General features: G+C 41.6%; 1 protein-coding gene across 1 annotated transcript in view; it reads left to right on the top strand.

The window, feature by feature from the left end:
* rras2 (RAS related 2) overlaps positions 1 to 21,727 on the top strand; it is a 53,154-nt gene that overhangs the window by 15,594 nt on the left and 15,833 nt on the right. The gene's annotated exons all lie outside the window — the stretch shown is intronic.

The raw sequence follows: 21,727 nt of genomic DNA on the forward strand, positions 1-21,727 counted from the left end.
CTCAGGCCGGGGAGCCGTCCGCAAATGCTGCATATGACGCTGCCAATCATTACAATAGATGATAATATCATCCAAGTAGGCAGCGGCATATGCAGCATGCTGCCGGAGAATTTTGTCCATCAGACGTTGAAAAGTCGCAGGAGCCCCGAGCCGAAAGGAAGGGTGACCAATTGGTGTAAACCGAACGGCGTTGTGAAAGCTGATTTTTCTTTGGACATAGGAGACAAGGGGATCTGCCAATAACCCTTTGTTAAGTCCAGTGTCGAATAAAAACGAGCAGTACCCAGCCGATCAAGCAATTCGTCAACCCTCGGCATTGGATAAGCATCAAACTTAGACACCGCGTTCACCTTTCTATAGTCTACACGGAACCGGACCGAGCCATCGGTTTTAGGAACCAAAACTATCGGGCTCGCCCAGTCACTGCTGGACTCTTCTATTACCCCCATATCCAGCATAGCCTCTAATTCGTTCTGAACTACCTTTTTCTTGTGTTCAGGTAAACGATATGGGCGGCAGCGCACCACCACACCCGGTTCCGTCTCAATATGGTGCTGAATGAGGTCCGTTCGGCCAGGCAGGGGCGAGAACACATCAGCAAATTCAGCTTGTAAATTTTCAATGTCATTGAGCTGGGAGGGTGAGAGGTGATCTCCACCAAGAGCCAGCGCGAGAGATTGTGGTTTTGTGGTCGCTTCTGGCCCGAGATCCTCCTCTCCGCTCACTAACGTCGCCAGCATCACTGACTCGGCCTCAACCCACTTTTTGAGGAGGTTGAGATGATAAATTTGATGTGCTCCGGCCCTATCTGTTCGAACCACCTCATAATTGAGATCGCTAACCCGCAGTGTGAGCTCAAACGGTCCTTGCCACTTGGCGAGTAATTTAGAGCTGGAAGTAGGGAGTAATACAAGTACTTTATCTCCCGGTGCAAATTGACGCAGTCTAGCCCCCCTGTTGTACAGCTGACTCTGTCTGCCCTGGGCCTGTAACAAATTCTCCATTGATAGCCGCCCCAAAGTGTGGAGTTTTGTTCTCAGGTCCAAGACATACTGAATTTCGTTTTTACTAGCGGACGGTACGTCCTCCCAAGTTTCTCTAAGAACGTCCAACACCCCGTGGGGCTGACGCTTGAAGGGGGAAAACCCCGTGGAGGCTTGGGGGACCTCGCGTACAGCAAACAAGAGGGGTTCTAGCCACTTATCCCAATTTTTGGCGTCTTTGTGAACGAACTTAAATAAATAAATAAATCGATTTAACGCCCAATAATTCGTAAAGCTCGCGAATAGTTCGTGACATAAACGCCGTGCCCTGATCGGTGAGAATCTCCTTAGGGATTCCCATCCGGGAGATTAACGAGAAGAGCGCGCTTGCAACACTTTTGGCAGAAATGTTACGGAGCGGGACTGCTTCGGGGTACCGCGTTGCGTAATCCACCAGGACTAACGCAAAGCGGTGCCCACGTGCTGACTGTTCTAATGGCCCGATGAGGTCCATACCAATTCGTTCGAAGGGGACCTGCATTAATGGAAGGGGGCACAATGGTGCTTTTGGATTGGCCGGTGGATTCACCCACTGACATTCACGACAAGACGCGCACCACCTGCGCACGTTCTCGTGAATGCCCGGCCAAAAGAATCGGGCCATGAGACGGTTTAGTGTAGCCGTTTGACCTAAATGCCCGGCCATTGGATTACAGTGAGCCGCCTGAAAAAGCATTTCCCGGCGGCTCTTAGGAACTAACAACTGTGTTGTATCTTCTTTTGATTGGGTGTCTTGGGTCACCCGATACAACTTATCTTTTAAAATAGCAAAGTAGGGGTAAGAGAGCGGTTGGTCTGGGTGGAGTACCTAGCCGTCGATAGAACGGACCTTATCAAACGCACGTTTTAATATCTCGTCCTGGGACTGCTCCAGGGGAAATTCATCGCGCTCTGTGAGGATGGTTCTCTCCAGAACACTCCGTTCCCCTGCAGCAGAAGCCAGAGGTCCCGGCTCCGCATCTCCCACCTGAACAACCGCTATCTTCCCCTTGTTTTTCTTTTTCAAAGAGGCATTCGCGCACAAAGACCCCAATAATTTACTAAAAGCCGGCCAATTCGTTCCCAGAATTAGCGGATGCCGGAGGTGCGGGTTAACTGCTACCTCTACGCTATGTTCTTGTCCCCTAAATTGAATTACCACAGGCATTATAGGATAACTCACCACCACCCCGTGCACACACCGCACCTTAACCATGCGGCTGTTATCCAATGCCCCAGGTTGAATCAGGCTTTGATGAATAGAGGTTTGGTTGCAGCCTGAATCCACCAAAGCCTGATAAGTACCCCCCTTGACACTCACTGGTATCTGATACAGGCCAGCTTGATCGGGGGCAGCCTGCAGCGCATCGGGGACCCGGATCAGTGTCCCCACCTCCATCACCGGACAGCGGTCTATAAAGTGTCCTGGGTCCCCGCACCGCCAACAGGCCGGCCCAGGCCTCCCCGCCGCCCCAGTGGCGGGAAGCGGGTCAAGGGATTGGAGTGGAGAGTGTGAGGCTGCAGAAACCGGGGCGGAGTGGTCGAGCGACGTCGTCCCCCTGGGTGGGGCCCTGGATGCCGGGACGGGTTCCGCCGGAGGCCCCGTTCTCCACCTTGGTGCCGGCCGGGGCATCAGTCCCCCACGAGACCTTGGAAGGGGGACAGGTTTTGGGGAGAGAAGGGGCCGAGAGAGAGAGAGACCGATGGGAGGGGCTCGCCGACACCTGGGCACGCCACCATGTGATCCTCCGCCAGTTGGATGGCCTGGTCCAGCGACGTCGGGCGGTGGCACTGGACCCACTGCGCGGTTTTCTTGGGCAGCTTCGCGATGAACTGTTCCAGTACCACCTTGTTGATGACATCAGCCATCTGATGACGTCGGCCATCAGCCATCTGCGGCATGAGTCCCGGAGCTGCTGCGCCATGACGAAGGGCCGGCCGGACTCGTCCAGGCCCAGGGACCTGAACCGCTGGCAATGTTGTTCCGGGGTCCGGCCGACCCGCTGGAGAATGGCGCGCCTCAGGTCTTCATAGACCAGGAGATTCTGGACTGGCAGTTGGTGGGCGGCTACCTGCGACTCGCCTGACAGTAGGGGGATGAGCCGCAGGGGCCAGTCCGCTCGGGGCCACCCCGGGCCTCGGCCGACCTCTCAAAGAGGTCCAGGAATGCCTCCGGATCATCCTGGGCCCCCATTTTATTGAGACGCAGGGGCAGGGCCGAGGCCGTAGCTGGATTGGGGACGGCCCGAATCTCCCAGTCGAGCCAGCTCCGGAACAGCTTGCGGCCTTCTTGCTGGCCTTAGAGGAGCAGCTGGAACCGTTGATCCTGCTCCTCCTTTACGGCCAGCAGGGCGTGGTGTTGTTCCCTGTGAAGACCCGCTAGCGTTTGAATGAGGTCCGCAAATGGCGTTCCCGGCTGGTTCTGCATGGCGGCCGCGGCCCAATCCGTTTGTACACTGCGGGTTCCGGCTGCGGGGAGCGTGCGAGTCCCAGGAGCTTCTCTCTCTCGCTCTCTCCTTCCTGGCAGCTTATATGCGGTCTCCACGCCAATCACTGCAATCAGACACAGGTGTTCATCATCTGCACTTGACCTACTTACTCACGCAGAGCTCGCTGACTCGTCTCTCACTACAGACTTCGCGTGACCACGCCCCCCTCGCCACAGTTACGTTTATGTTATGTATCTAGGATATCTGATTAATCTCATAGCCTATGTGTTCTATTGACTGGGCTTCAGTTTACTGATGTTCATTCACTCTTGTGCTTCACCTCATGCAGCTATTCCTTTTACATGTCTCTTTTTCGAGAACATTGATGCATTATTGTTAATCTAGTTATTTTTCTAGTCATATTTTCATTTATCAATAGATTTCATATTTTTATTTTTCAACATTAATTTCCATTATGGCCATGATGGACACACCCCGTCCTCCGCACACACACCACCCTCCGAGTACTCGTTATTGAGACCGATTCAGTACTCTAAATAAAAAACGGACAAAAATGGACATCCCTAGTGAAAATCATGATACACTTCACATTCCAGAGTTCTTTGATGAATGTAAAGTTTAAAAGAACAGCATTTATTTGAAATATTTTATTTTTGGAACAATGTCTTAACAGTCACTTTTGATCAATTTAATGCATCTGTCTATTTGTCTGTCTGTCTTTAATTATATTTTAAATTATATTTGACACAATAACAAACCCACAAACCGGTGTTTGAGAACTGGACCACAGAACTCACATGTAAAGCATTATTTAATTCAATAATTGAATTGAATTAAATGGATTTCTGTGGAAAAATTAAGTTTTAAAAATATGACATGACCTCTTTAAAGATTAGTACCTTGATCAGACCAGAGTCAGGAATGTCTACATGAGGCTTTTGCTTTATTCAAAATCGAGAAAGAGGCCCAGACGCCTCACCATGAACCTCCCATCGGTTTCCTTACAGAAATCCATTGATTCATTGCACTTCGTCCCAGCTGTAGCTTAACCACCGCTGTGCTGACTTATCCGGTTCTTTAATAAAGCACAGCGACAGGCCAATTCATTGCGGTGTCTCAGGAGGCTACACCTCATCATAAGAAATGGAGCACATGGCGTACCTCATTTACTTGCCTGTCTATTGTAGGTTATACACGCCCGGCTCATCTAATAATACACCTCTTGGATGTTTTTCAGTCCTCATTTAAATGAAGTCACTCTTTTCTGATTTGCCTTGCTTCTGGAAACACAGCTCTGTATTGGTTAGGTAGCTGTTTGCAGTAGTGGTAAGTTTTGGTTACATGTGTTTTGAGTATGTTTGAAGGAGAGGAGTGTGACTCTTCACGAGAGGGGGAGGGTATATAGGCTATGTTTGTCTGATGTTTGTTGAGTGGCGCCCACACACATCTCTCACTCGCATACTGCCTCTTTCGTTAACTTCTGTGGCTTTTATGTGGCTCGCGTTCTTCTGAGGTATCCTGTTTACTTGTGCTAACTGCTGGATGAACATCTATTGACTGAATCATAACTCACACCTTGTCTGCTTTACGCTGTGCTCTGAAAATGATACCACGCCTTTTCTATGTTTCTACTCTAGAAGAAAAAACAACATTTCCATTGCGTAACAAACATATAATCTGTGGTATGTTTGAATGAGTAGATTTTGAAGTTAAACAATGCTTTTCTTGGAATCGTGCAATTTAGTATGTATGTTTGTTTTTTCCCAAAGAATGTTTGTATTTCTATTACGCTAATCGTTTATTAGGTTTAAATGAGGGGAATATAAGGAGATCTGTCATGTCAAACAGTCTGCCACAACATCGGCATATTCATAAGTTTGACATCTGATTTAATATCTGCTTATTGATATATCTGACATTCAATTAAAACCAAAACACTTCCAGTGATTTAAAAAAAAATGTATATCTGTTCCAAAACAAACATATTTTTACTAGTCAGTTGATTAGAAATTTTTAAATTAAATTTAATAAAATGAATGGCATGATATGCTGATTAATTAACCTAATCAGTAACAAATAATTGCATATCAATATCAGATATTTGCTGAAAATACTCTATTGAAATTATTGTAAATAAATGACATTACGAAAAGTAACTTGAGGAATCAATATGTTGTTTGTTTTATTAATGTATCATTGAAACTAAGTCCACAGCAATTAATTTTGCAGTGAAGTTTGTCATTATGTCCGAGACATACGTGTTGACACAGGACGTGTTCTTGCTTCCAGTCTACACTATTTAAAGTTATTTATAGTTATTTTCAGCATCAGGATCTATTGACACTGCGTCAAGTTTGAAGTAGTTCAACTTTTAAAAACATGTATTGAGACACCTGTTTTCTGTTGCATCATGTTACCGGACATCCAGTGTTTTTTCTAATGCTAGAACACGTCCTAGATACATTTAAATATACTTTAGGTTTAAGTTGTATTTCAAGCTTGAATTACTCTGATGGTTGGAATATTTATTTTTTGAATATATATACACCGTTCATTTTTGGTTGAGTACGATTTTTTTTAATATATTTTTTTTTACATACTTTGTTATATTCAGGAAGGACACATTACATTGATCAAATGATTAATTAAAGACATTTATTATGTTACAAAAGGTTTCTATGTCAAATAAAAGATTTTCTTTTAAGCTTTCTATTCATCAAATAATCGCAGTTTACACACAAATATTATGCAGAACAACCATTTCATCATTCATAATGGTAACACTTTACAGGTTTCATTAATTACCTAGTTAACTTGAAATTAACAATGAACAATACTTCTACAGCATTTATTAATCTTATTTAATGTTAATTTCAACATTTACTAATACATTATTAAAATCAAATGTAATTGTTAACATTAGTTAATGCACTGTGAATTAACATGAACAAACAATGAACGACTGTATTTTTATTAACGAACATCAACAAAGATAAAAAAAAATACTGTAACAAATGATACCTTATTGTAAAGTGTTACCTTAATGTTAATAAGGAATGATTTATTGCAAATCAGCATATTTGATTGATTTCAGAAGGATCATGTTACACTGGAAACTGGAATAATTTACTTTTTAAAATATATTAAAATAGAAAACGGTTATCTTAAATTTTAATAATATTTCATAATGTTGCTTGTTTTCTCTGTATATTTAATCGAATAAATACAGCCTTGGTGAGCACAAGAGACTTACACTATTTTTGTAAGCTTTGCAAGTTATTTGCTTTCTGAAGCTGGCTGGGTAACATGCTAGTCTTTATTGTGGCAGTAAGTGTGGAACAGTTGCACACAGGGGGAATGTTATGAAAGTGCTGACTTGATATCACACCCCCAGACAATTGCAGTTGCTCAACCCCCCCACTCTCTTTCAGTCTTTCTTTCATCGTGCTGTGGAGCGACGTTTAAGCCTTTTGGCATTGCCTGCCCTGATGATTTTCCACACAGGCACGTGCCACGAGGTCAGTGGCTTTATAGTGGGCTTTGATGAAGTTACAGTTCAGCTTCTCTTTAAGTCACTGAGTTAATGGCGCCTTCCCCCGGAAGTCTGGCCAGTGAAGCAGCCCCCCTTCCCTGCATTCCTCATGTGCCCTCAGAGTTCATACATACCTCACCCTGTCCCCTGGTCTAGCCCAGTATGAGCCACCCACTCCCCTCAGCTCTAGACCAGAATGCACCACCATCATTTAAAGTTGGCATAAAATAAAAATTCACCTATTTTTAAATGCATTTTTTTGATCAGACAAAAGAATTCATCCATTATTTTTAATATATATATATATATATATATATATATATATATATATATCAAATAGGTAACACTTTATTATAGGGGTATGTAGTTACACGTTACTACATGTATTTACTATAATAATATTAAATTATGCATGTAGGTAATTAATAGTTCTTGGTACTTATTTTAGTAAGTACAATGTAACTACGTCACCTTAACAAAAAAGTGTAACCAAAAATATCTTAGTAATTTTAAATATCAGAACTTTATATTCTGCTGAAACGACAGACTTGTCTCTCATGACTCCAGTCATTTCGTCTGCAAACTCTACCCCTTTTTATAATCGACTGCAAGCTCGCATGTTAGCTGTAAGCTGTTTACTTTTAGTTCAGACAAACTGATAGTAATCCAATGCCATGGATTCCTGAAATTCATTCACGTTGTCGGAGTTGACAGGAACTGAGGATTTCAGAAATCCAGGCTCAGTGATTCTTATAATCCCATTTCCTGTGACCAGCCAAAGGCCTTTGTAATGCAATAAATGAGGAGCTTTAATAATATATTTTGTATAATCATTTAATATAATAGGTATTTGTGTAATCAGTTCTGCTGCTTAATTAAAGCACACATCATCAATGTCAATGTCATCCATACCCAACTGATCACTGTAATGCTGGAGATCTTCCCAGTCTGCTGAATCATTTTAGACCGTGCAGCTGTTGCAGGGCTGTCGCATAGAAAGCAGGGGGCCAGAGAGCTCCTTAACAGGTGACGGACGTGTCTCACAGCCTGCTTCACGACCCAGAGAGCATGTGGCCCGCTAGAACCACTTGGCCTCGGAGGACACATGTCAAATGGGTCTGAAAATGTTTGGCATAACCAACCAAAGCAGTTGATATTTTTGTTTTGCAGGACTTGACCCCAGATTGCACCCATATATATATATATATGGTTGCGGGAACCTCTAATCTACAGCAACAAAAACATTCTTTCGGGAATTAGGATCTAATTCTTCTGTCAGAATAGAGTGATGTTTTTTAGGAAAGAGGAGCGTTTTGATTTAGGGTCATCCGTATCAGCTTCCCTGGGTGTAAAATGGTTATGAATTGTACTGCTCTCAACTCTCTTTCTCAAACTTGAGGGCCCATGAGGACAGTTGGTGCGTAGTACCATTAGCTCTTATTTATTAGCAGCAGTTTGGTGCTTTAATAACATTTCTGTTCTCTGTGCGCTGGGAGATCGCTGGCCTAAAAGGGTAATGGCGCTGTATTTCTGTCAGGCTGCCAAGCAAAGATCTCATTCTGTTAGTCTTTCTGGAACAACACACAAGCCTCTCTTTAACTTCTAAAATATTGTAATATTACGTAGCCAGAAAGTTGTGTGAAGGTTTTATGATTAGAAAAGTCCTCTTTTGTCCATAGAATGTCACTGTGGCAGAGGAATTCTGACCGTGTGGGTGGTTAGTGTCGACCAACCATAAAAGAAGGCTGTTTGATTAGACAGGGGTTGAGAGGGTTACGGCTCTTGGCCCTCTTGTGCTGCTGATAGTCGTTTTTGACACGGCGGGCTCATTCCACATTCCAAGCATTTAATGACTGCAGTATGCTAACACATGACTTCACCCAACTCTGTGTCATGTTCTTCCTGGAATCTGAAGCAGTACGGTAATTAGTGCTGCTGGCCAGGCGAGTGTCACTATTAGTGTTGTTCATACTTAAGAGGTGAGAATTTGAACAAACTCTTGACCCAAAGGATTAGATTTTGCCATGCAAGTCATCTGACACTGTTCGTGAGCGTAAATGCCAAGCGTAAATGAACGTGAATTGTGATTTCAATTGTGTCCAAAAATACTTTATCCAAATCTTTTTGCACATTTATATGTATGATTGAGTGAATTCAATAAAATGCATTCACCAAGTTATTGGTTTTGGTGAAAACAATGCAATGTTTAAGAAATTTTACAGTGCAGTAGGGCTACCAACCATTGCTCTCCTATGCACATTCACAAGCCCATGTTCATGCGAGATACAGAAATGTGGCACCATTCATAACAGAAAGGAAAGTATATATATATATATATATATATATACACTGCCGTTCAAAAGTTTGGGGTCGGTAAGATTTTTAATGTTTTTAAAAGAAGTCCCTTATGCTCACCAATGCTGCATTTATTTGATTAAAAATGCAAAACAAAACCAGTAATATTGTGAAATATTATTTCAATGTAATACCACTGTTTTCTATGTGACTATTAAAGTGTAATTTATTCCTGTGATCAAAGCTGAATTTTCAGCATCATTACTCCAGTCTTCAGTGTCACATGATCCTTCAGAAATCATTCTAATATGATGATTTGATGCTCAAGAAACAGTCCTCATTATTATCAATGTTGAAAACAGTTATTTACATTTTTATGAACTACCGTTTAAAACTTTGGGAGTCAGTAAGAATTTTTATTTTATTTTTTGGGGGAAATAAATAAAATAAATCAATACTTTTATTCATCAAGGAAGAATTAAATTGATCAAAAGTGACAGTAAAGACATTTATAATTTGACAAAAGATTCTTTCAAATAAATTGTTGTTTTTAACTTTGTTCATCAAAGAATCCTAAAAAAATGGTACACAACTGTTTTCAACATTGATAATAATCATACATTTTTCTTGACCATCAAACCATCATATAAGAATGAATTCTGAAGGATCATGTGACACTGAAGACTGGAGTAATGATGCTGGAAATTCACAGGAATAAATTAAACTTTACTATATATTCACATAGAAAACTGCTGTTTTGTATTGAATTAATATTTCACAATATTAGTTGGTTTGTTTTGTATTTTTAATCAAATAAATACAGCATTGGTGAGCATAAGTGACTTCTTTTAAAAACATTAAAAATATTACCGACCCGAAACTTTTGAACGGCAGTGTGTATATATACTACTTTTTTATGACCGATACTGCAATCTTGAATATCTGTCGATCCTGATGCCAATCTAATACCAGTCCTTTTTTCTTTATCAGTTTAAATATCTATAAAATATCAGACACTATCTTTTGCCAAGACGTGGGAATTAATTCGCCATGACTCTAGCAGTGCATTGTTACTCGATAGCCATTAAGTGCACATCAGTTGTGCACTCATTACTGTGGTGCATTAAGAGATTGAAAACTCATTCAGCCACAAAAGACTGCCTACTGACTTAATGCATAAACCTTTGGGTAGGGGTGTAACGATACACAAAACTGACGGTTCGGTTTTCCCACTGTTTTGACGTCTCGGTTCGGTTCGGTTTAGAAAGCTAAAAAAAAAAATTAAAACAGTGGTTTAATGAAAAAATGGTGTCTTTAAATTATTTCAATTACAATTAAACGTTTTGCAAGGATTAAAAATCTGCTAATGCTGTAAACTATATAGGGAGCCGCACATTACTATAACATTAAAGGTTAACAACAGAGCCTAAATTCAGATGCCATTTATTTTTTAGATATAAACATGTAAACTGAACATAAGGCAGTTTTTGCATTAACTTTACTCTAATTTGTTATTGAAATATAATAATTTACACAGTTGCTGTCATTTTCATGAAATATATTTTAAACGTAGCCTACATTAAATAATCAAGATGTAATTAACAGGTTAAGTAAAATATAATATATAGGATAATATAGTGCATTTATATAGTGCAAGAGTTCATTTCTCTAGGAACCAACAAGTTGTGGACACTGAAACACTTGCCTGCTGAGGTAAGTATAATGCGAGTGACAAGCTATTCTGTTTTATTGACGTCTTTCCGCTGCTGTAACACTGATTGAGCTTCTACATGAGTTATGATGCCTTCCAGTAAGTATACTGTATTTTTCAACATACCTTCAGGTGTCTATTCATGTTTATTCTGTAACTGGGGAAGAGATTATCGCGTTTACTCGTGCTCCGCGCTGCCACTTGAAATGAGGAGCTAGTACAGTGATTTGTCACGCCACATCAAAGAGCGCCAAAACGGCATTTATTGTTTGATTTTTGTGATCAAATAGTCAGGATTTGAACATTACACCTTGCTTATTATCGAAAAGTAACAAAACACGGAGCTTGCTATTTGGTGTTAATGGTGGTTAGGCTACAAAACTGAATTCGTTGTGTACACATTCCAGGTCCAATGAGCCGGGCTGGGCGGGGCCGGGTTAGCAGGGGGCGGGGCGTGTTCGGTACCCCATGAGAGTATCACGATTCGAATCGTGGGTTCTGTATCGCGGTTCTTTGGTTCGGTTCAAATATCGTTACACCCCTACCTTTGGGAAAGCGTGCTAGCCAGACGGGATTTAAACTTTGTTGGCTGGACGAAAAACATACCAAGCACAATGTTCTCACAATGTTATTTCCTGATTTCTGACAAGCACTCACAGCGTTCTGCTTGGTCTACAGCTATCAGAGCAGAAAAGAAAGCTGAAGCTATCCGCATGTTTTTCTCTTGTGTCCGGGCGCATACCCATACAATTACCTGCCCGTAGACCCTCCCCTCAAAGAAATCAGGACAGAAGTGGTTGCACATGGACAAAAGAGATGGATTAAAATACCAGGTGTAAATGTGTATGTGTCTCCCTCTTGTCTACTTGTGATCCGATTGACCAAAACGCATCTTAATACCAGGTGTAAACAGGGCTAAAGACTTAGAAAATAGTAACAACCACATAGCAATCTCCTGGCAACCAGCCACAACACCTTAAAGGGCACATTGTAAGTTAGAACCCCCAGTGAGTCAATGTATAGAAAAATAATGTAGGCACTAGATTCTCTTTAAATATATGCTTATAAATGCGCTAATAAGGCTTCTGGAGTCGTTTTTGTGAGAGAATTTTACTTCCGCATCTCGAAAAACTGCCAAACCAGAAGTGATGTAACAGAAGGGAGGGCGGCCAATTTGAACAATAGGAAAGTAATGGATCACAATAACAGTTCGGACGCTGAGGAAATTGTAAATGTTTACGCGTATGATGGACCTCAACCAAATAATTTTGAGCCAAGAGAGCAGGGACCGGCCAGGATTTGACAACACAACGGTCAGAGGAGACATTGAGTTGTGGTGTGAGGAGAACCAGTGGAGAACAGGGCAGGTGTCTTGGTGAGAGACCAGTGTTAGCTTATTGATATACACTTTAACATTGAGTGTGTTTACATGCACGCTCATAATGCAGATATAATGGGATTTTGGCAATATTGCGATTAAACCTCATGTAAGCGCAATACTTCGATCAAATTAATGCGATTAAGCTCATAATCATAATAACCATATTCTCATTAATCTATGTGGTGTACACTGATTTTAATCACAATAAACAGGCATGTAAACACCTTAATCGCATTATTACCGCTCTGACCAAAGTGCACATGTGCTCGGTTCTACACGGATAACATGTGTTGTTCACACAATTTTATGAATGGACTCTGTGTGATTATTTTGAAGTTTTCTCTTCTCCAAATTGCTAAACTTTGTCAACAGCACTCGCTGTGCATTCTCTGCTCTGTATATTCATCCAGGTGGCACGAAGAACACGACAGCAGCTGGCAAACCCAGCATTTGATGCGAGTAGATTAAAACAATGGCCTGTAACATGCATTCTGTACTGGCTATCTGAGTGTGGTATAACCATACTTATTAGCGAATGATCAGAATAATGAAAATTGGATGTAAAGAGTTCTGGTTGTGTCATGTAAACATTTTACTGCAACTAAGCCCTTACTCTGATTATTAGAAATAATCGCATTATTGGTGCACATGTAAACGTAGTAATTTTGTCAGCGAGTCAAGCACCGCTCACATTAAAAAAATCGACTTTCTCAGTATGGTTTACTTGTGTGTAGTAACTTCAAACTGAAAACCAACATATGGGATCCTCTGTAGCTTTTCTGCTATTCTAAAGACATCACATGGAAATGTATAGATGTATTACATTATGCATAGGATATTTTTACTGCATTAGTGGAGTCTCCAAGTTACTTGTGATGAATGAGGTCAAATAGTTAATTTTAACCATGGTCCATGACTGGTTGGTTTCCCTGGCCAGCCAAGCAACGGCAACTGAAGTGTATCCCCCTTTAGCTTGTTGTGCCACTTAAAAGAGAATACCATAGTCCCAGCATTCCATGACTTACGCCAACCGAAACAAAAAGTCTGTTTTTCTCTTCGCAACAACAAAATCAGAGGCCACATCGACAGCCTAGCAACATGCTCACAGGGAGGCTGAGAGTGTTTGTGCTTGATGAGTGATGCTCTGCTTCTGCTCATTTTGGTGTGATTTAAAACAAAGCCATCTGCCCAGGTGACAAGGAAGTGTGTTACACAACTGGAAACCAGTTCCTCAAATTGTGGTATTATAAGCCATGATGTAGAGCCTTCGATTAAAAGCGTGTTGCGTGAAAAGAGCTCTTTGAGTGTGTTGAGAGGAGCGGTTGCTGGTCGTGTGTCTTTTAGAACCCCCCGGAGAGTTCAAACTGAGCGTTTAGACCACGCTGTTCTTTTGCAGCATGATTGAAGCCCTGAAACTATTGGTCAGCTCTCTTAGTCTCGCTGTTCTTTTAAACTCTGCAGGGATGCTCCTCATGTTGGCAAGGCCATCAACAGACTCCATTGAACTACTTCAGGTTTATGAAGCTCCTCTTCAAAAACACAGGTTCACAGGTGTCCTCACTACACATGGTATGCTATGATGGTTTGGAATTGCCCAATGTCTTTTTATGTGGTTTTGTGTGACTTTAATGAGTTTTTACTTCATAACAAGGCACATGTAGATTCCCTCACCCACAGTTGGAGGTTTTTATGCCTGATTTGTTCTGAGGAGTTTCCATGGGTTTCAGATGATTTGCTCAGACCACTGCTGGGAATAATCAATGACCCTGCTAGAATCCTTGACATACAGAAAGAAAGAGTCATGTGTCTTATTCATTTTGTTGGTTCAACTTTCAGCCTTAAGCTGCAGTACGTGTGATGAAAAAATGCATGGAAATGCATTTGCTCATCTGAAACACATGATGTCAACAGGAAGTTTACTGTGTCCCTAAGTTTTCAGATGAGTGTCAGTGCAATTGATTTGAGACAAAAGTTGCGAACAGTGAGAATTAAATTCCTGAATTCAAATTAAATTTCAAGGTAGCTGACAGGATGTAGATTTGCAATTCAAAATGTTGAATATGCTAGGAACTAGAAATACAATTAATCGGAATTCAAATAAATTTCTCTGGAAAGTCATAGAAATTTTTTTTTTTTAATCCAGCAAAGCAAAGTTTGTCAAAGTTGAATGTTGACTCCACGAAGCTTAAAAATAGCTTAAAAAGGAGTCGTAAAAGTCTGTATACATGCAGTATAGATATTCGTTGTGTTTTTTCCCACTTCTGAGTCTTTTTCCCACTTTGTAGGAAGTAGTAGGTCACCTGTGTGCTTTCATCAATTTCAATTTTGTGAATTCCTCTTTGCGTCATCTCAATTTAAATTTAAATTAAACTAACCGTGAGGTGTGGCCAATTCAAGTTACAACTAAAATTTTAAAGGGAGCCCGATTTGATTCTCTGCGCAACTCTCATCGTTTAACCTACACTTTATGATACACTACATCATTATTGATAACATTTGCCAGAAACATTACGATCCCCTGTGTTCTGTCAACAATTACTCCCTATACACTCCTTGTTCTTGTTCATATTGTTGTCATTGAATGAACTTTTTGGCTGATGCATGAGCTCATGGGAAAATAGGCGTTTTTCCAGGAAATGGAGGTTCTTTTGTGTGCTAGTCAGTCTGTACTGAAAAAGAGGGAAATGCAGGCCCTGAACTCATGGTGTGGACACCAGCAACACGCAGTCCATCTGCTTCATCTTAACCTTACCATCACAGTTATTTGCCCGTGATTACTGACAGCTGCCAAAGGCCAAGCTCGTCCGCTAGCTTGTGAGGAGGTCAGCCGTGTGATGACCTATGAATGTCGAGAGGTTGTCATGGTAAAAGTTGAATAAGGAGATTGTTGGTTACAGGTTGCTCTGCATGATTGATATGCTTAACTGGTTTAAAGGAGAGCGCTACAAACATGGCCTAAGGGTCAATGGCTTCAGGTAATCATTCAAAAACTTAGCATTACTGCAATTTGTCACTTGTCCCTGAGCCCCCTGTCTTTACCATCCTATTGTTCATCATACTTCTTTACAAGAAAAGGGTTCTTCTTGTAGCAGATGGTCTCAGACTATAAGCTGGCACTGTCTGCAGCGGCCCGCTACTGTGATGAATTCATTCCTGGATGAATCTGTCTTTTCTTCTCTCATTGCGTCCTGGAGCCTATAAATGCATTGGCATTTTTTATTGAATTTTACCTTCCCAGAAGTAGCTTCGTCTCATGGGAGCATGTATCCCATATGTAATGAGCTGTATTGAATGGTAAACTAGTTAGAAATCCTGCATTCATGTATAATTCGGCAGAAAGGTCGATAACAGTGGAGGAATACAACCATGTTCTCTCATTTAACTATGCTTTTGTTTTCACATTTATACGTTTTTATATATTTGTTATATCTTTAAAAAAAAGTAGTATATGGAATATTTGTGGATTATTGACAATTATATGAAAATTATTATCGTCTTATCATTATCGAGAATTTCAATGCTGGTGTCTTTCTATAAGTTTTTCTCGGCACTCAAAGCACTTTATATAGAAGGGGGAATCTCTTCAACCACCACTAATGTGCAGCATCCTCCTGGATGATGCGACGGCAGCCATTTTGCGCCATTTTACGCCCACCACACACCAGCTTATTGGTGGAGAGGAGACAGAGTGAATAATTTCTGGCTGCCTACTGAAGCTAAGCAGGGTTGAGCCTGGTTAGTACCTGGATGGGAGACCTCCTGGGAAAACCAGCTTGCTGCTGGAAGAGGTGTTAGTGAGGCCAGCAGGGGGTGCTCATCCTGTGGTCCTAACGCCCCAGTATAGTGATTGGGACACTATACTGTCAAATAGCACCGTCCTTCGGATGAGATGTTAAACCGAGGTCCCGACTCTCAATGGTCGCAAAAAATCCCAGGATGTCTTTCGAACGAGTAGGGGTGTAACCCCGACATGCTGGCCAAATTTGTCCAGTGGCCTCTGTCCATCATGGCCTCCTAATCATCCCCATATATATATATATATATATATATATACAGTCAAGCCCGAAATTATTCATACCACTGGCAAATTCTGACTTAAAGTTAGTTTTATTCAACCATCAAGTTGATTAGGAATGACACAGGCGTCTCCCAGAAGATAATAAGACGATGTACAAGAGGCACTAATGTGGAAAAAAATATTTCTCATCTTTTATTTACATTTGAACAAAAAGTGGCATGTCCAAAATTATTCATACCGTCTCAATAATCAATAGAAAAGCCTTTATTGGCTATTACAGCAATCAAACGCTTGCATGAGCTTTTTGCACGTCTCCACTGGTATTTTTTACCCATTCATCTTTAGCGATGAGCTCCAACTCTTTCAGGTTGGAGGGTCTTCTTGCCATCACCCTGATCTTTAGCTCCCTCCACAGATTCTCAATGGGATTTAAGTCAGGACTCTGGCTGGGCCACTGCAAAACGTTAATGTTTTTGTTGCTAACCATTTCTTCACCACGTTTGCTGTGTGTTTTGGGTCGTTGTCATGCTGAAATGTCCACTGGTCCCCAAGGCCAAGTTTCTCTGCAGACTGCCTGATGTTGTTGTTGAGAATTATGATGTATTGCTCCTTTTTCATGGTGCCGTTTACTGTGCCTAGGTTCCCTGGTCCACCGGCTGAAATACAACCCCAAAACATTAGGTTTCCACCACCATGTTTGACAGTGGGGATGGTGTTCTTAGGTTGGAAGGCTTCTCCTTTTTTAGGCCAAATGAAGGCTACATCATTGTGGCCAAACAATTAAATTTGTTTCATCTGACCATAAAACAGAAGACCAGAAGTCTTCTTCTTTGTCCAGATGAGCATTTGCAAAGACCAAGCGGGCTTTTGTGTGCCTTATCTGGAGAAGTGGTGTCCTCCTTGGTCTGTGTCCGTTGAACCCAGCGGTGTGCAGTGTCCATTGGACTGTCTGCCTTGAGATGTTGCCACCAGCAGAGCCCAGATTCATCAGGATGGCCTTGGTGGTGATCCTTGGATTCTTTTTTAACTCTTTCACCATCCTCCTGGCCAGCACAGGTGTCACTTTTGGCTTCCGACCACGTCCTCTGAAAATTTTCATAGTGTGGAACGTCTTGTATTTTTTAATAACACTTTGGACTGTAGCCACTGGAACTTCAAAACATTTAGATACGGTCTTATAGCCCTTTCCTGACTTATGAGCAGCCGCAATGCGCAGCCGCAGGTGCTCAGTGAGCTCCTTTTTCTTAGACTGTCCACAAACCAATAGCAGAGAGCTTCTGTTTTTCACCCGTTGAGTTGATTAAAACAGCTGTTCCATACATATACATGACTGTATAAACATATATATATATGGGGATGATTAGGAGGCCATGATGGACAGAGGCCACTGGACAAATTTGGCCAGCATGCCGGGATTACACCCCTACTCGTTCGAAAGACATCCTGGGATTTTTTGTGACCATTGAGAGTCGGGACCTCGGTTTAACGTCTCATCCGAAGGACGGTGCTATGTGACAGTATAGTGTCCCCATAACTATACTGGGGCGTTAGGACCCACACAGACCACAGGATGAGCACCCCCTGCTGGCCTCACTAACACCTCTTCCAGCAGCAAGCTGGTTTTCCCAGGAGGTCTCCCATCCAGGTACTAACCAGGCACAAACCTGCTTAGTTTCAGTAGGCAGCCCGACTTGGGCTACATGGTGATATGGCTGCTGATATATCGTCTGTGGGAGACGTAGGACCATAAAATGTTCATCCAATCATTGAATTCGGTCCAAATGCAATGATACAATGTCCTAGCTGCCTGTCAGCGAATGTATTTCCATACCTCCGCGCAGGCATCATACCTCATCGGCGCATTTCATTCTATGAGTTAGACAGATGTCAGTCACCGAGCATCACAACCGAAACAGCAGCCACCTTAAACAGTTCCTCCTGAACCAAAACAAGGAGCTTATGCTGCATTCGCGCCACCATGACTACTGTAATTTGGAAGAAATGGAAACCTGTAACATTATACCTGTGAATTTATGCGTTTATATAGTAATACTATCAACGCCAAAATAAATCTGCAGCAGTCAGGTGGTACAGGTCAGTGCTCTTTCAGTTGTAGTTTGTTCATTATTATTGTAATGTTATGTGCTCTGAGACATTTAGTAGTTTAATGTTGTCTCTCGTGACGCTTTTGTTTGCTCTCTGCTGTACGGGTTCATGTGTTTTGAAGGAGGCGTGGCTTTAGAGAACCTCAGAAGGGAGCGTGGGATCTTATGCTTTCAAAGCTAGCTTGCTATTGCTAGCCTTTCCGAAAATCGGCTACCCTACCTTTAAAAGAAAGTGGGTGCTTCTGTTTAAGGCCTGGCATGATGCCCTCAAGGTGGCCATGATTTGGCTGCACAATGAAAGTCTGGCTTTAGTTAAAGCAGCAGTACTCAGAGCAGGGTCTCCTTGAATCTAACTCTGAGCCGTACACTTCTCTTCTAAATGCACATTCCCTTACTCTTACTCGTATATACATACACACGCACAGTAGGAAACAGAGGTAAGAGTCTGATGGATTTGCTTTATTCATGCACGGCTTAGAGAACCACTTTAGCCATGTCAGTGTGTGCATATATATTTGGTGAGATGATCATGGTCACATGATTCTTCAGAAATCATTTTAACATGCTGATTTGGTTATCAAGAAACATTTCTTATTATTAGCAATGTTGAAAACATGTTTTATGAAATCTGTGATGCATTGTTTTTAGGAATCTTTGATAAGTAGAAAGTTTAAAAGAACAGCATTTATTTGAGATTGAAATATTTTGTAACAAACAACGCAAGTCTTTACTATCACTTTTGATCAATTGTCCTTGCTGAATTAAAGTATTAAAAATAATCCTACTGACCCCAAACAGTAGTGTGTATATGCACATATGCTTACATAATCACCTAAAGTTTCATCTAAGGTGAGGTGAATGCTGAGGGGAATTTGTATAGATTCCTGCCAGTTTACAGTGAATGTATGGTATCTGATTCAGATAGCTGATATGTGTTAGGTTAATCAATGTATTGAGGCATCTCTGGTTAGGAAGTGAATAATGAAGAAGTGTAGTTTGTTGCACTTTTTTATGTTTCTATTTTTGTTTAAGACAGTTACAGATACTTATCTCTTTGTATTGCTCTAAGACTACAAACACCCCAGTCTGACTGCTGTTCATCGCATTGACTGTGGTTCACCTCGGTTGACTTGGAGCTATCTTTTTTTCCAAGGCAAACAAGCGCTTACTGTTTAAAGGTATGAATTCACTGGGTGGATAGAGGATGCATGAATGGAGGGAGGGATAGGTTGGTGTTGAAAATCAGAAAGAAAGAGAAGTGACTGAAATGGAAAGGAGTGTCCTTGTGTGCAGTGGGAGGGTGGGTGGAACGGGAATATCTCTTTTGTGAAATCATCACCACCCAGAGGACTGTACTTTGCTGGCTGCTAGCCCTGTAGGTGGAGTTTCCTTCCTTTAGGCCAAATGTTGGAGGTGCCCTGTTGGTTTCGACTCACTGGGGTGGGCCTTTTCCTCTCCCAGAATGCTTTACGTCAGGGGGCTCGGATCACCCTTTATGGCAGCCGAGAGTTATATGACACAGTTGGAAACTTTGGATAGCTCTCTTTAATTGCTATACCTTGGCACAGAGAGCATTTATAGAGCATTCACGGAGTTTGGGGGACCCCTAAAAAACGCTGAACGACATGACTGAAGTGTTTATAGCAGGGATCGTCTGCACTGATACAGTCACAGAGTGGCACTCTTTCACACATGACAGCAACAGCTCGGCTGAATCGTGTGGGCTAGATGGTAGCTTTGTTGAAAAGAAGAGCTGTGATATGCATTTAGGATTTTTGTTTCTAAGAACAAACACTCTCTGTGGCAGATATTGTGTGTGTGTTTGTGTGAGGGCCAAAACAGATGGACCCCCCACTGTTTGAGTTAGCTATTAGTTCTGGTCATTCATACATCTGATGAAGGTCAACTGGGACATGCTGTCGCACAGAGCAAAGGTACGACAGGTGTGCATTGGGTCGGCGATGTGTACAAGTGGGCATTACTGAACAGCTAACTGCAGCTACTGTGTGTCTTTGAACAAAGCTTGCTGTAACGCAGTAAGATGTTATGGGAAGAAGGAGGCGGGAACCAGCGAACATTTAAATACTTTAATAACATAAAATAAAGAAACAAACACAAAACGAAGGTAAAAGACAGCAGCCCCTCACGGACGACTGCTGTCACATAATAAAACATAAAACACAAGTCCAGGCCTGTCCTCTCTCTCTCTTCACTGTCGTCGCTCCTCCTTTATGCTTCCGCTCCTACGTGAGAGATACGAGACCGGTGCGTCACGCAGGTGTCACTCATTATCAATCATGCCACTGGCCATGCTCCACTCTCTCATGGCCCTCGGCCTCGTCCTGCTCGCCACACTTGCATTTCAACCACAGACCCTCTATGCCTGATCAAAGCAGACTATATGTGGGTTCACTTAGCTCTTCTTTGACTTGTCTCCTGAAGTTGACTAAATCTGACAAAGTCCTCCTTTTGGACTTTTTTAAGACTTTAATTTTATGGTATGTCATTTATAAAGCTTCACTACTACTATTCAAACGTTTTAAAGAAATTAATAGTTTTATTCGGCAAGGATCCATTAAATTGATCAAACTTAAAGGATCCTGGGGAAATATGCATCTCAGTTTCCACATAAATATTAAGCAGCACAACATTGATAATTCTTTAGCTCCAAATCAGCCTATTAGAATGTTTTCTGAAGGATCATGCATCACTGATGACTAGAGTAATGGCTGCTGAAAATTCAGCTTTTCAATCACAGGAATAAAGTAGTACATTAAAAAAATTATTAAAATAGAAAAGTTATTTCAATTGCAATCATATTTAACAATATCATTGTTTACTGTATTTTTGTAATTACAAAATTTATTACAAAAGGCTTTAGTGAGCATTTTTTGAGACATAAAAAAATTGAACAAACTTTAAAACTGTGTGTGTGTGTGTGTGTGCGTGCATGTGTGTGTGTGTGTTTTTTTATCCCGGTGGGGACTTCAACCTGAATGCACACTGACTCATGGGTACTCGTGTCACCATGGGGACCTAAATTGAGGAAACAAGCTTATAAATCATACAGAATTTTACAGAGTTTTTTGAAAATGTAAAAAAAAAAAGTTTTCTGTGATGGGTAGATTTAAGGGTAGGGTTAGGGGATAGAATAAACGGTTTGTACAGTATAAAAACCATTACTTCCCCACAAAGATTGCGAACCAGACGTGT

The sequence above is a fragment of the Siphateles boraxobius genome, unplaced genomic scaffold (assembly GCF_051911475.1).
Source record: "Siphateles boraxobius isolate OS27281-9 unplaced genomic scaffold, OSU_SipBor_1 130, whole genome shotgun sequence".
Classification (NCBI taxonomy): Eukaryota; Metazoa; Chordata; class Actinopteri; order Cypriniformes; family Leuciscidae; genus Siphateles; species Siphateles boraxobius.